Genomic DNA, 14,174 nt, shown 5'->3' with positions numbered 1-14,174 from the left:
GATCACCTTGCTCTCCCTTGCGTGAAAAAGTTGAAAAGGGTCCTATAGGTTGTCTGGGCGGGGCTGGCTAACAGGGGCCAAGGTTGTGGAAGGGAGGGGCCCAACTATTAATAACATAAAATATACCTACGAAAACAAAAAAAAAATTTGGCCCGGGGGAGGGTCCGATCCCCCTACTAGGTCCATCCCTAACATAAAATCATGTACTTTAACAACAAAAGACAACTAAATATCCAGAGAAAATTCAGACCTCCCAAACAAAATAAAAATCATTCCATCAGCATACTATTTAGTGACATGAAGTTGCAAAATATTTCTCTTTGTACGGGAAATAAGCATAAATTATGGTTCAGCTTCAACCTGGTAGCGAATGTCAGTTTTTGATGCCCAGTCTGGATGAAATTTGCACACGGCTTGTTTACTGTTTGCACCTGAAATTAACAAATAATTCATATTAAAGAACATGAAAAGTTTTATATAAGAAGCTGTAACTGTTGCATATATAATGAGACTTATATAACTGTAACTTGGTTTGCCTATGTTAGAAACTTATATGCATATGCCACTATGAATCATGTCAAAGCATTTTCTCCTTACTCTGCCAAAAAAACACTGCTGCAAAGAATTTTTAAATTTACTGGGTAAACCAAAAGGTCATATTAACAAACCAAAAATTAATGATTTTTAATGTATGGCTGGCCAGTTAGAGTTCTTATAAATTTCAGCAGCATCAACATCTGCTGAGATAGACTATTTGCATGACTCCATGATTTTGTGCTGCAAAGAAACCTCTAAATTTATTCAATCATTTATTCAGACGCTTCCTTGCATATTTCAGAATTTCAATGATTAAGTCCTGCCACGATTATTATTATGTATATATTTGTACTCAAAAGAATCAGAAAAGGTCAAAGAATGAACGTCTTTGATTTTAGATACATCACTACCAAAGATCAACTCCATCTACGTAGGTATTACCCAGATTACATGTCCAAAAGCTATCAGAATTCAACCAAGAATTACAAATAAAATAAAATATGGGCAGAAGCATACCTTTAGTATATCATAACAGCACCAGAAATGTGCTGAAAATTTATCTTCGCAGATGTCTACACTGAACCAGCCAGCCGGAACTGATAGCACCTATAGTTATGATGCAAATGAGTTTAGAAAATTGAAAATGAGAAAAGACAATAGGAGAAGAAAACCAAAAAATAAAATAAAAATAAAAGTAATATTTGTATTGGTAAGTCACATATGCAGCCAATGACTTTTGACTTAAGGCTCAATGCCAAGAGAGCACAATAATTACACTTTGAAAGCAGTGACTGTGTGAGCTTCATCTTCATCTATTAAAAACTAGGTGGAAATTAAATTATTGGAAAAATATATCCAAATCAAATTTTTTTATGTTGATAAAAACGGATAAATCAGAACTTACTTGTGAATAGCTTTTTGTTTTTGTCATACACAAAATTTTTTCTTTCCAATTGTGGTAGTTAGATAATTTATTTCAAATATTCATTTCATTATAGTTAGGTTGGGATATTTTCACAAATGCATGAAATGTTTATAAATAGGAGAAAACATTAATGATACCATTCAAATATGAGTATATATAGCATTTATGCAAGATACCATTCAAATATGACGGTTAAAAAAAATTGTGATCAAGTGAAACACAAAATATGCCTAGAGAAGTTTCATTCAACACAACTGAATCTGAGGACAGTAGTATCAAATTAGCAAGTGCTCAAACTCCATATTTGTACTCACTGATTCTCCAAATTCGACATAACAAGAGGGTAACATCCAAAGCCTATAACTAATGACATGGCCTATCTATATACAATTCTAGTATATTTGAGACATTTACAAGACTCACAGAGTGAAAAACTTACAAACTCTTTTCAAGAGCATGCATTGAATATGTGAATAGAGAGTTTACTAAATCACTCTGACAGAAGCACTCACACCTATTGTGGTTAAAACGTAATGTAATTGTAAAAGGGAGGCCAAAAAACAAAATGTAAATAATAGCCTCCAACTCTAGCATTCCTTTTTCTTCAATTCTTATGTAATTAATGTTATTTCTACAAAACTTCAAGCTGTGTGAATGAAGATCATATTAATTTTATCACTGTGAGCATGACACAAATTATGAGTAGCCAAAGGGAAAAAAATCAATTATTCTACAAAGTCCATCGGTAAAATTCTATCAAACAGAACACAAAAATTCTACCCTCAATAGACCTGTTAAAAACAAGTAATTGACAATAGAATACCCAATTCAATGCTCAAGCTCAGGAATTGACGACTTTCGTAGATCTTAGTGGCAAAGAATACTCACAATTCTTTCAAGAAAGGATGTTTCTAGAAGACTGCGTCAATTCTCCCTGTCAACTGGTTGTGATCCAAGTACCTGAGATTGAATCAAAGAATCCTTTAGAGTATATACCAAGACAATTTCCTGCCCATGGACATCAACAATAATAACATAATCCAACGACGCATGTATCCAAAAAATTTTTAAATGAAGAAAGAAAATGCATTCCATTAATTGCCAACACAAAGATGCATGCCAGGACAGCAATGCAAGTTCTGCGTAGGTAAAACAAGCCATGGAAAGTCTTCAAAATGCATCTCTATTTTCCACATTTACAAAGGCAAAAGATTAAAATCTTAAGTCATACTCTAAGAACTGCAAGAATTGGGCATGAAAGACAAAGCCATGGATTAATGAATCATCTAAACAATGCATGTAATGCTACTGAAGTGAAGGTTGCATATCCTAATGAAGGCAGCAACGAAGACACAAAGTTAGGAAGATTAGTGTGGATCATTTTGAACAAACTGAAGTGTGGCAGACATTCCCATTAAATTTAATTATTATCATTCTTGTCTGATAATACACTGCCTTGGTTGCCAATAGCAAGCAAGCAAAAACAACAACAAACTTAATATTACAAAACGTAAAACAGCATTTATATATATCATAAGAACATTATGTGAAAAGGTTAATTAGATCACTGCCTTACTCCACAGATATTGACATGGTTGGAGATAACTAACGCTATTAGATCACTTTCTCGATCTAGGTTGATGACATGGCCATTAGATTTATTACAAATCAATGACTTATAAAAGTTGTAACTCTTTCAAAGTTATAGCAGATATAACTTGAACTCACTCATATATATATATATATATAAGTTAATTAAAATGAAAATAAGATTAATATGTCTATGAAGTCAATTATGCATAAGAAGTACATGACCTTCTCAAATCAAACAAAGTCTGTTGATGAACAGTATCTCCATAAGTGTATTGAGGAATTATTCATAAATTATTTTGGTCCATAGTTTGTTGAGTATAAAGTATTTCTGTCTTTGGGTAAGTTTAGCTATATTTAGTAAAAGTGGGGTTTATCGAGCCTAATGGGAATGCTCTTATGCCAAAAGAACTTATATAGAAATATGTAACATAAGTTTGTGTTTTCCCTTATACATATTATCACAATCTATTTCAAGACTGTTTTTGTATTTTAGGTGTATTTTTTTTATTTTATTTTTTTGCCAATTTCAGATTGGTAAGAAAAAGAAAAATGAAATAAGAGAAATACAACAAATTTAGCTAGTTACAAAGGTTAGCAAATTGACTAATATCCCACTTCAATCAATTTAAGATCACCTATCGAAACTAATATATGTAAGGAGAGGATTACTTGTTAAAATAAACTATTTGAGGAAGTGGCCAAGATGAGATGATGATATCTCTAACATGAAAATGACGGCAACAGAAATGAAATAATGAAAATAGTATATACGCAATTTGCACTTTATTCTTTTGGCAAAACCAAACTGCCCAATGAGAAAGACATATGGGACTTTTCAAACCCATAATTAATATCGTATATGTAAGCAACATGCTTTTATTGACTTATACATATATATGAATAGTTCACATGCATATCGTATTTGAAACAACATAATAATTTCTTACTACTATGAGTTTAAACTTGAAACCACCGTGTACGGACGGGTACAATAATTAATTTTTATTTACAAAAGACCTAAAACTTATAAATTCTAATAAAAAGCTTAAAAATTATATGTAAGATTTATTATAAAATGGAAATTTTATATTATTAATAAATTATCAATGCTGATTTGGTCTATGAGGAGCTTATTTACTAACTTACACAATCTAATATCAAGTTTACATAAGTTTATTTGTGTATATATATATATAAATACATATAAACATATAATATTATATACAATTAAATTGAGCCTCATACTCATGTCATCGTTTACGAATGCACTATTATATATTTATACATGAGCTTCGCTCGTTTGTTGAATAAATGAACACAAAAAAGTTTTTTTCTTTTTTCCAATCTAAGGCTAAGTTGTTTATTAACGGTTTGGTTTATTTAAATCCGTGTAATAGAATCGATTTTTTTTTAGGCATGCATGGGTTAAAAAAATTAAGAGTGTATAAAAATTAAGTAATATTAAGGACACAAAATTTTTTACATTTTTTTTCACAACTTATTAATTAAGTTGACAAATTATAATAATTTGAGTAATATTACTTTTATATAAATTCGTCACTGTCTGAAAAAATCACGTTCATCATCAATTGTGAAAAAAATTTATTAACTTTTTGTGTTTCTAGGCTCATTGTTATATATTATTCGTTTTCTATTCCCAACTATCTATAATCTTGCAAATTCGAACTATTATACATTTTTAATTTTTATGTATAATTAATTTATATGGAGTTCACATTAATCATAAACCTATCAATACAAAATATAATTGTGAAGCCTAAATATAATCTTAAGAGAACCAAATCAAATCCAAAGTTGTATTAAACATTATCGAATATTCTCTACTCTTTTTTCCCCTAGCAAAACTCATTTCTCACTAGCAAGAAGAACATAAAAAAACATAGGGACCCAAAGTGTGCCGTATACGGACGGGTACAATAATTTTTATTTACGAAGGACCTAAAACTTATAAATTCTAATAATCTTTTATATATAGAGATGGCCATGGCGCGTGGGACATTCTAGTGTTTAGGGTTTAGACTCTTTACCACTCTATACATCTGGTTGGAAAACAAAGGAAGAGCTTTTAAGGAAGGCAAAAGAAGGTGAGGCGTTCACATCCTAGACAATATAGCAATTATGGCATTTTTGGTGGTTTGGTAATTGGTAGTACAAATTTGAAATTTGGAAACCCTTTAGTGCTTCTGGTGTGGTTAGAAAAATTTTCTGACAGAGATATGAATGTCACTTTTGATTTTTGATACAATTTTTAAGATCGTACACACACAAATGTGATAGTTGAGTCTTTGGTGGAGTAACTACAACATAATCAATTATCTGATCAGATTTGCACGTGGCATGGTTTGATTGGGTATGAAGACTATTCCTATTAAATTTGTCCAACATAAAGAGAGTGATCTTATTATCAATCGAGGCTTGTAATCAAACAGGTACAGCACTTTAAAGTCAGTAGTTACACTAAAATAGTTAGCTTTACCATCTTGCTAATAAGCTCTTCTAGACTCTAGTATAAAGTGCAGAGTTCCAATCTAGTATAAAGAGCAAAACTCTGTTAGAAGCTAGCATTTCTTGAAGAACTCTTCAAGAAATGCTATTGTCTAACAGAGTTTTAAAAAATTAGCCACCCACTGTGTTTAAAAAAAAATTAGTCTTAAAGCAATAAGGCTGACCCAGTGAAGTTGATGTGCACTGCAATACATAACCCACCAAGCAGGTGCAAGAATTAGCAATTATTCAATGGATATATGTTTTCTTTTTATGCACTTCAAAGGGAGGGAAAAAAACGATGACAATATCTTTTCTTTTATATACATCGGTATAAAGTTGAGAGCAGAAAGATTAAAACCTTGAGTGTTTTTGCTGAAAATATCAAAAAGTTTCAATTAGGTATATGATTTCAAGAAATTATTTGGATTATATAAAGATTTCGTCATAAAATTCCATCTACACACCACCTTATTATATTTTTTCATGTAAGATTTGTAAAATTCAAGGAATACATAATATCACACGGAATACATCCTTAATATAAATATCAATTTTCCCGAAGAATAATAAGAGAGACCAAGCATTGACCCCATTAATAAAAGAGAGACTAAACATTGAAGGGAAATGGCAAGCAACAAAAGTCCTGATAATAACATGTTCTCACAATTATTGTCATTTTTCATATCCATCTCAACCTTTCACATGGCCTTAGCAACCAAATCTTCTAGCCACATCTATATCGAAAGAGCTTGTAATTCAAGCACATTCCTAAGTGCTTAGAACTTAGAAGTTTTGAAACCACCAATTATTTCCTTTCTCACACTTGAGAATTTAGGGTATGATATCAACTTATCACTGAACCAATGAATCTCAGGCAGAGTAAACATTAACCTGAGTACGTAATTAAAACTGTGTTTTCTAAAGCAACTTCAAGAAGTAATGACTAATGACAGCTATAATGACCCCTAAACCGTTACGATTGTCCTCTTCATTTTAATATTAAAGTCGTAAAGTAACGTTTAGACTTAGAAGGATTGATATGGAATTTCAAGGATTACATATTATGATTGGGCTTGGAACTTAGAAACCACTTCTTGTTCCAAAATCCAAATAAAGGGGGTCAACTGTTCGTAGCTTTGATGAGTTATAAAATAAGAATGCCGCATTGCCCCCCCCCCCCCCTTAAAAAAAAGACGTAAAAGGAAATTCATACCTACTAATTGCTTGGTGTGAGTTAAGCTATTGGTAAAATCAGTAGGGTCAAGCTTGATAAGATTGTGAATTTATATTTAAATATTTATGCCGTGGAGCATTTCACTTAATTAGTATTTTTTATATGGCTAGACCACGTTGGTTGACACAATAGTCACAAACACAATAGTCACACTAAATAGTTAGCTTTACATATTATGACACATTAGCATTTCATGTTTTAACTTATGAACCTTTTCATGCAGTCAGCTGATAAGATCACCACTACTCACGCTAAAGAAACTGTCAAGTTTTTTGAGAGCTCCTCCGTTTCATGTGTCCTGGCACCCCGACTCGCCCCGGACGTCATTAATGAGTTAAATAATTCTCATTATCCATTGACGAAAATAGAAAGTTTTTCTTCTGGCATCCAATATATGGTAATAAGTTTGATATTTATATATATATATATATATATATTTTTTTTTTGGTTAACAGATACCTTAAGCCTTAAAAGCATTCGTTAAGGAAATACATATATTGATATGCATGTCATTTTTTTAAATTAAATTAATATTTTGTATACAAAATTATCAATTCTGTTACACTGTGACACTCATATGTTAATGTTTTAAATTAAATTAATGTTTTGAAAAAAAAAAAAACTCAACGTCTTCCCAAATTTTAACGAGCATACAAAGATTTTCTAAATTTATGTTAATTTAGGCACCTTGACAATCTTTAATATAATAAAAGTCAATGGGTCATACACCACGTAAGAAAAGTTGATCAAAGTCTTTGTTATTTAACCATAAGAATATTAAGAAACTCGTAACTCAAATTAATTCATGAAACGATCGCTTCCCACCAGCCTTACAAAAAGAGGCCCATGACAAAAAACTTTTTAACTTGGGCTTTATATCTATAATGGGCTGTAAGGCCCAGTTTATGTCTAAGAAGTTCTTATGTGTAAACCAAAGTGGAAAATAGTTATATTTGTGAGTAATTTTCACTCAATGGCAAAAGGCTTCTTAAGCCACCTATATCTGTGAGTAATTTTCACTCAATGGCATAAGACTTCTTGAGCCAGTGGTGTCTAACAAGTTTATGTTTGATTATTAACTCACTCTTCCTATGGGATGTGCTTGACGACTTCTAGCGAAATAAAAATTAAAACTTTGTAATGAAAAATATAAATTGAGTGCAACAATATTCCAAAATTTGTTTCCGTGTAATAGAACCAATATTTGTTTCATCCACAAGAATTGATTGCAAATTTGCAACAATATTCTTTTTTTTTTTTACAAAATAGAAATTCTACTCTAACCTAATCTAAGTATATATGTATGTGAAACTCACTCTTAGAGACTTTAACCTTGGCCCTTACCCTCCACACCAATTTAATAAAAATATTGACAAAAACTAAAAAACACTTTTCCATATGTATATTTAAAAAGTATACTATGGTTTCCATCAAACCTTGTTCTATTTAATTTTCAAACAGAGCAAATAGGGATCAGTGTCACAATGCACCATATAGTTTGATATGTTTAACGCCATTGAATAAGAAAGCACCAGATACGTTATATGGGTCAGATACAGTTCCAGGCTTCCAGCATGTTGACATGGTAGATCAAGAAAAATGAGGGCACATCTATAATTATTTTTATTTTATAATACCTTTATATGTAAATGAATTACTCATATAGTCCAAATTCCAAAAAAAGTATGTAGAACAAACAGAGATAAAGTCGTACTTTATATTTAAATCATAAATCAATGACTCACACAAGATTTCTAAGTAACAAAGTTACAAAAGGTCTAAATTGCACATGAATTGGGGTCCATAACTTAAAATCTGATCAAACATATACAAAGTTTAGCCTAATTCAGCAGATATTATTCTTTTAAAAAGAATTTTTTTGGAGGAGTGCAACTGCTGTGTGTCTGTGTCTGTGTCTGTGTCTGTGGGGTGTTTCTGTCTCTCTGATTCTAAGATGAGCACGGGTCCTCTCACGGCACTTTTAAGATTAGGAAATGTACAAAAGGATGGGCGAGTAACCATCTCCATTATGTTAATTTAGGCACCTTGACAATCTTTAATATAATAAAATTCACCTATTATCAATTTTATAGCAAAGTTTTGCAATTAATAAGAAAAACTCCCATATTTATGATATATATATATATATAATCTCCCCTATCTCATCCCCCTTCCCCTATATATGTGTGTGTTTCTAAAAAAAAAAAAAAAAAAAAAAACTATTATCATCTTATCTCAAAAAAAAAAAAAAAAAAAACTATTACCATCTGTAGTGATAAATTTAAATCTCTACTATGCTATCAAAATCACACATTTGTATAGCTGTGAAAGGAAGCAGACAGAAACGGATCATCAAAAAGCTTTGATAATTGTATGTCTTATGAGTGTCTGATCTTTGTTTATGTAACAAACAATTATAAAGCATGTACTGTGATATGGTAACCTTATTTCAAATTTATTACCATATAATATGTTCCACAAAAATAAAAACATACTGCATTAGTGTGCATGCAGGGGTTAGCTTGGGATACACATGGCCTTAGGTAAAGTTAAAGTCAGTTAATTTTGTAGCATTTAGGCCTGACACTAGGTCTGTAAAGTTCATCCTTAGTCTACCTAGTGGGTAAACAGCTTAGTCTACCTAGTGGGTAAACAGCTAGGGTGGTTCAGTACAACCTGATGTTTGCAGCCTAAGTAACAGAGACTAATAAGTGAGCTAACAAGGGACACTGAAATTGCAGAAATTCTTGTTTCTACCAAAAAAAAATATGTAAAAAAAGGAATATTCAATTGGAAGAGTTGTAGGTTTATAAAATCTGTCTTAGGAAGCATAATATTTCCATCAGCTGAATTATCCTACACCTTACATGGGTAGATCACTGCACTGTATAAATTTGCACATATTTCAATAATATAGAGAGTATGGGGCTGATCACCCTGTTTCTATCACATTTCTATATTTAGGTGGCTTAGAAAGTAGTCAAGTCTCAAGTCATTACCCTAGACAAAAAGATTTTATCTACATTTTAATCAAATTCTAGTATGGAAGCTTCGTTTTAGTCAAGCACATTTTTATGGTTTTTCTGCTTATGTCTTAGGTTTTATACTAAATAATACGTTCCTAATTGATAGTTTACTTTTCCTTTTCTTGATCAGAAAGTTCCACCTTCATGTGTTCAAAGTTGTTATGTCTTAGGTTCAGCAATTGGTTGATAAGGTGTTGAAAGATTATAAAAATCCATGATAATAAATTTTCTCTATTGGAATTGAAAATTATGTTTATGTAGAATTACTTGATATTCCTTGTCCAAAGAGGGAAACAAAATTCCAGACTACAAAAATTCTATAGAAATGGTCATTTTCTAATCTGACATTTTTCCCTAAATAAATCTTCTCTTGCACTGTATTAAGTTTCTAAAAGAATGTGACAAAAAAATATTCAGTCAAAACCTTGCACGTATCAATCAACCAAAAAAAAATTAAGAAAAATAATAAGACACACCCCATGCTCCATATAAGGCATCATCAACTTGGACTAGAGCATATTAAGAGTAACATAACAATAACATTCTAATATTTCATAAATTCCAAAATACCTCCAAACTTATACCAAAACGGACAAACATGGTGTAGAGAATGACTTCAACCACAAATTTTTTTATTTGTCATAACTAAAATGGACAAGAATAAACAAACCAATTATAGAAGAAGACAGCAGGAAGTGGGGTTAATGAAACTCACTTAACCCTCAAGTAGCAAGAGGATATCTGTGGCAACGGTGCATCTTGTACCCTGAAACCATTAAGCACAAAATCAAAACTCAATAATTGAGATAGGATAGAATAACTCTTTGATGATGAATTATTTTATTACACCAAAGAAACAAAAGCTCACTGATCATTAGAAGTGACTAAGGAGAACCAAATTGGACTAAATCTTCTGTCATGTTTACTATTTGCTTTAAGCATGGCTTGTTATACTATATATGTGTGTGTTTCTAAAAAAAAAAAAAAAAAAAAAACTATTACCATCTGTAGTGTTAAATTTAAATCTCTACTATGCTATATATTATTCCTTTAAGCACTATAATAATGAATTTAATGTTATACTATGAAAGCATCATATAACATATGAACCCTTTATACTGTCATGTATAATTTTGTTACTAGTGGAAGTATCATACCCACAAAAATAATGAGGGCATTGTCGAATTTCCCTTTATTAACATATGAACCCTTTAGTTAACATGTTTGCACGTGAACTTTTAGTACATTACAAGAACTCCTTTGATCAACCATTATTTTAGTTATTAAATGGTATCTATAGGATTCTAGAGCCCATAAAGAAATTTAGAATTTACCTCATAACTAGGGCAATGCGGCATCCATCTCCATTATAAATTTAATATAGTAATTAATAAGTTAAACCATCACTAGACTGTAAAAAGTAAGAATGTGTACTATAAACTTTTCATTTAAAAGGTTAAAGAAGTCCATTAAAATACTGATGATGTTTCCATTGATAATGGTGTAATCTATGTTTCATTCTTAGAAAACCAAGTCAATTCATTCTAATTTTGTAAAGATAAACAATCACAATTCTAAACAAAACACAATAAGAAAAAAATGCTACGTTCACTGGACCTAAGGACTTTTTTTCATATAATATAATTTGGTTGACAAAATTTCAAATGAATTCACAATTTCGGTGCACTTAATTCGTAAAGCTGGGGATAAACTTAGACTGGAAGGTAGAAGCTCGTTTGATCAAATACTTGACTGGTTGAGTATCAAAATAATACAAGAACATATGTAAAGATAGAATCAAAAAATGGAACCTGTCAAACAAAAAATGACCAAATTGAACATGTTTACTAAATCTTGTGTGTTTCTAAAAAAAAAAAAAAAAACTATTACCATCTACAAATCTCACACTAGAGAGAGAGAGAGAGTACATACGCTTTGTCGGCGATGGGCTCGGCGGCGTTGGGTATGGGTCGCCGATGGGTATGAGAGTTCGGCCTTGTCAGCGTTGGGGTCGTCGGCGCTGGGCTGGTCTCTCGGCGTCGGGGTCGGCGGAGTTTTGTTATGGGTTTCTCTCGGCGTCGGGGTCGGCGGAGTTTTGTTATGGGTGAAATTTAGATCGGATGGAGGGTGACGGACAAAGAGGTTGAGATCGGATGGAGGGTGAGGGTTGAGATCGGATGAAGGGTGAGGGTTGAGGTCGGAGATGGAGGGTGATGAGGGGTCAGATCGGACGGAGGTGATGAGGGGTCAGATCGGATGGAGAGTAGATCGGATGGAGCGTATGAGGGGTCAGATCGGACGGAGGTGATGAGGGGTCAGATCGGACGGAGGTGATGAGGGGTCAGATCGTAGATCGGATGGAGCGTAGATCGGAGCGCTTGAAATCTTTTTTTTTTTTTTTTGAGAAGGAGAGCTTGAAATCTGATGGGTACAGTACGTAGATGGGTTGGAGAGTTTCTCATTCGTATTTATACTTCCCCTAAAGCCGCATTTTTAACATGCGGCTATAGGGGAAATCTGAAGCCCCGTTTCACAAACGTGGCCCCATCCAGAACTGGAGCCGCGTTTTTAACACGCGGCTTCAGAACCAGTCCTTAGGCCGCGTTTCTAGATCAAGAAAACGCGGCCTCAGAACAGAATTAGAGCCGCGTTTTCAACACGCGGCTTCAGGACTAGTCCCTAGGCCGCGTTTTTATCTAAAAAAACGCGGCCTCAGAACCTGTCTATAGCCCCGCGTAAAAAACGCGACCTTAAGGTTCTGTGAAGCCGCGTTTTTAAAAACGCGGCTTTAGGCTCAACCTTGGGCCGCATTTTAAAAATGCGGCCACAGTAAAAGAAGACCAAAAAAAAAAAAAAAAAAAAGTTTCAGGAAAAATAAAATGCGGAGGTCCTTAGGCCGCGTTTTTATCTCAAAAAAACGCGGCCTCAGAACCTGGCTATGGCCCCGCGTATAAAACGCGGCCTTAAGGTTCTCCTTGGGCCGCATTTATGAAAACGGGGCTTTAGCCGCACCTTGGGCCGCGTTTTCTATGGCCGCGGGTTAAAAAACGCGGCCCAAGGCCCCCGCGTTTTGTAGTGAAAGATAGGAGAGAGTAGGGACTATTGTTGAGAAAAAAGTTATAGAGAACCAATTGAGGTGATTTGGTCATGGTCGAAGGAGAAATTAATGCATTAGTAAAAAAGAAGTAGAAGAAGGCCTATGATAATACTAATAAAATATGATTTTAGATATAATTGAATGGTGGAGAATGATACATATTTTCTACGTTCCTTAGTTTGGTAAGGATTTATAGTTGGCTGATTCGATAGATGTTTTGCCTAGATCTGGAAGCTTATTAGTTTAATTCTTTGTTTTCTGCAATGTACAACTACCTTTTCTAGCACGAAATAAAATATGAGCAACCCCACTTGTTCTTTTAGAATTCAATCTTCGTTGCATGCTTGTAGCCACTACAACACAAGTACGTACAACTAGCGAAAAAGAATATAATTGTCAGAGAAATGACCGAAACAATAACGATATCAGCAAGTTTTCATTTATATATATATCATGCTATGATACTATATTCCTTTAAAATAGCAATATATGTAAAGCACATGTTCACCAACAGCTTGGATGATTTGTTAAAACAAAGCATTATCTCATAACTTGGTCGCATGCGAAATTTCAAAAGCTGGTGATATTGGACCATGTATGTGTATAAATTTTCATTGGTGAAATTTCAAAAGCTTCTTCAACATGTTATGAGAATCTTGTTCTTAGTAAAATTTCGGAACAATTGTGTTGAACTAAAGCTTAAATATGTTAAGAATAGATGTGGAAGCATAAAATAGAAATATAAGAACACAAGTCCATTGAAGAAATCCTTAATAGTAACATCTTTATTAAATGAGAGTATAGTGCAAATCTTGTGTTACAAAGAATCCTAACATGAGTATATATAATAAACTAAACTCTAGATTAATAGACTTCTAGTACAAGTATGACACTTAGTTTGCATATAAAGAAGAATTAGGCTTGAATTTATGCTAATAGGCTAATATATCTCTAATTGTGGTGTATGCTAGACCAGATTGACTGGTCATAGCACCTTTGGTTAGCCAAATGGTTCAAATTTCCAACTTTCCATGCTCTAAAAGTGTTACGATTAAGACTATGGTTTTAAAAACTGGATTGGGAGCAAAACTGTTTTGGCCTCTAGTTTCCAATTTAACTCAATTTTGACCGATTTTTGATATTTTTATTGGATCGGATTGTGTCCAGTTTCTAGTTGAACCGGCCAAACCGACTGGTTCGGTTTTTAAAACCACGATTAAGACTACTTAGTTGTTGTGATAGATCATCATCCGT

At 32.8% G+C, this 14,174-nt stretch overlaps 1 long non-coding RNA gene across 1 annotated transcript; it reads right to left on the bottom strand.

The window, feature by feature from the left end:
- Positions 1-259: 259 nt before the first annotated feature.
- On the bottom strand, positions 260-12,231 carry LOC126699587 (uncharacterized). Its single transcript, XR_007646829.1, has 5 exons — positions 11,756-12,231; positions 10,539-10,589; positions 2,351-2,422; positions 1,054-1,143; positions 260-431 (listed from the first exon to the last, which is right to left on the bottom strand). It is a non-coding gene; the product is annotated as an uncharacterized LOC126699587 (long non-coding RNA).
- Positions 12,232-14,174: the final 1,943 nt, after the last annotated feature.

This window comes from Quercus robur, chromosome 2 (assembly GCF_932294415.1).
Source record: "Quercus robur chromosome 2, dhQueRobu3.1, whole genome shotgun sequence".
In the NCBI taxonomy this organism is placed as follows: Eukaryota; Viridiplantae; Streptophyta; class Magnoliopsida; order Fagales; family Fagaceae; genus Quercus; species Quercus robur.
This window is presented reverse-complemented; position numbering and strand designations above follow the sequence as displayed.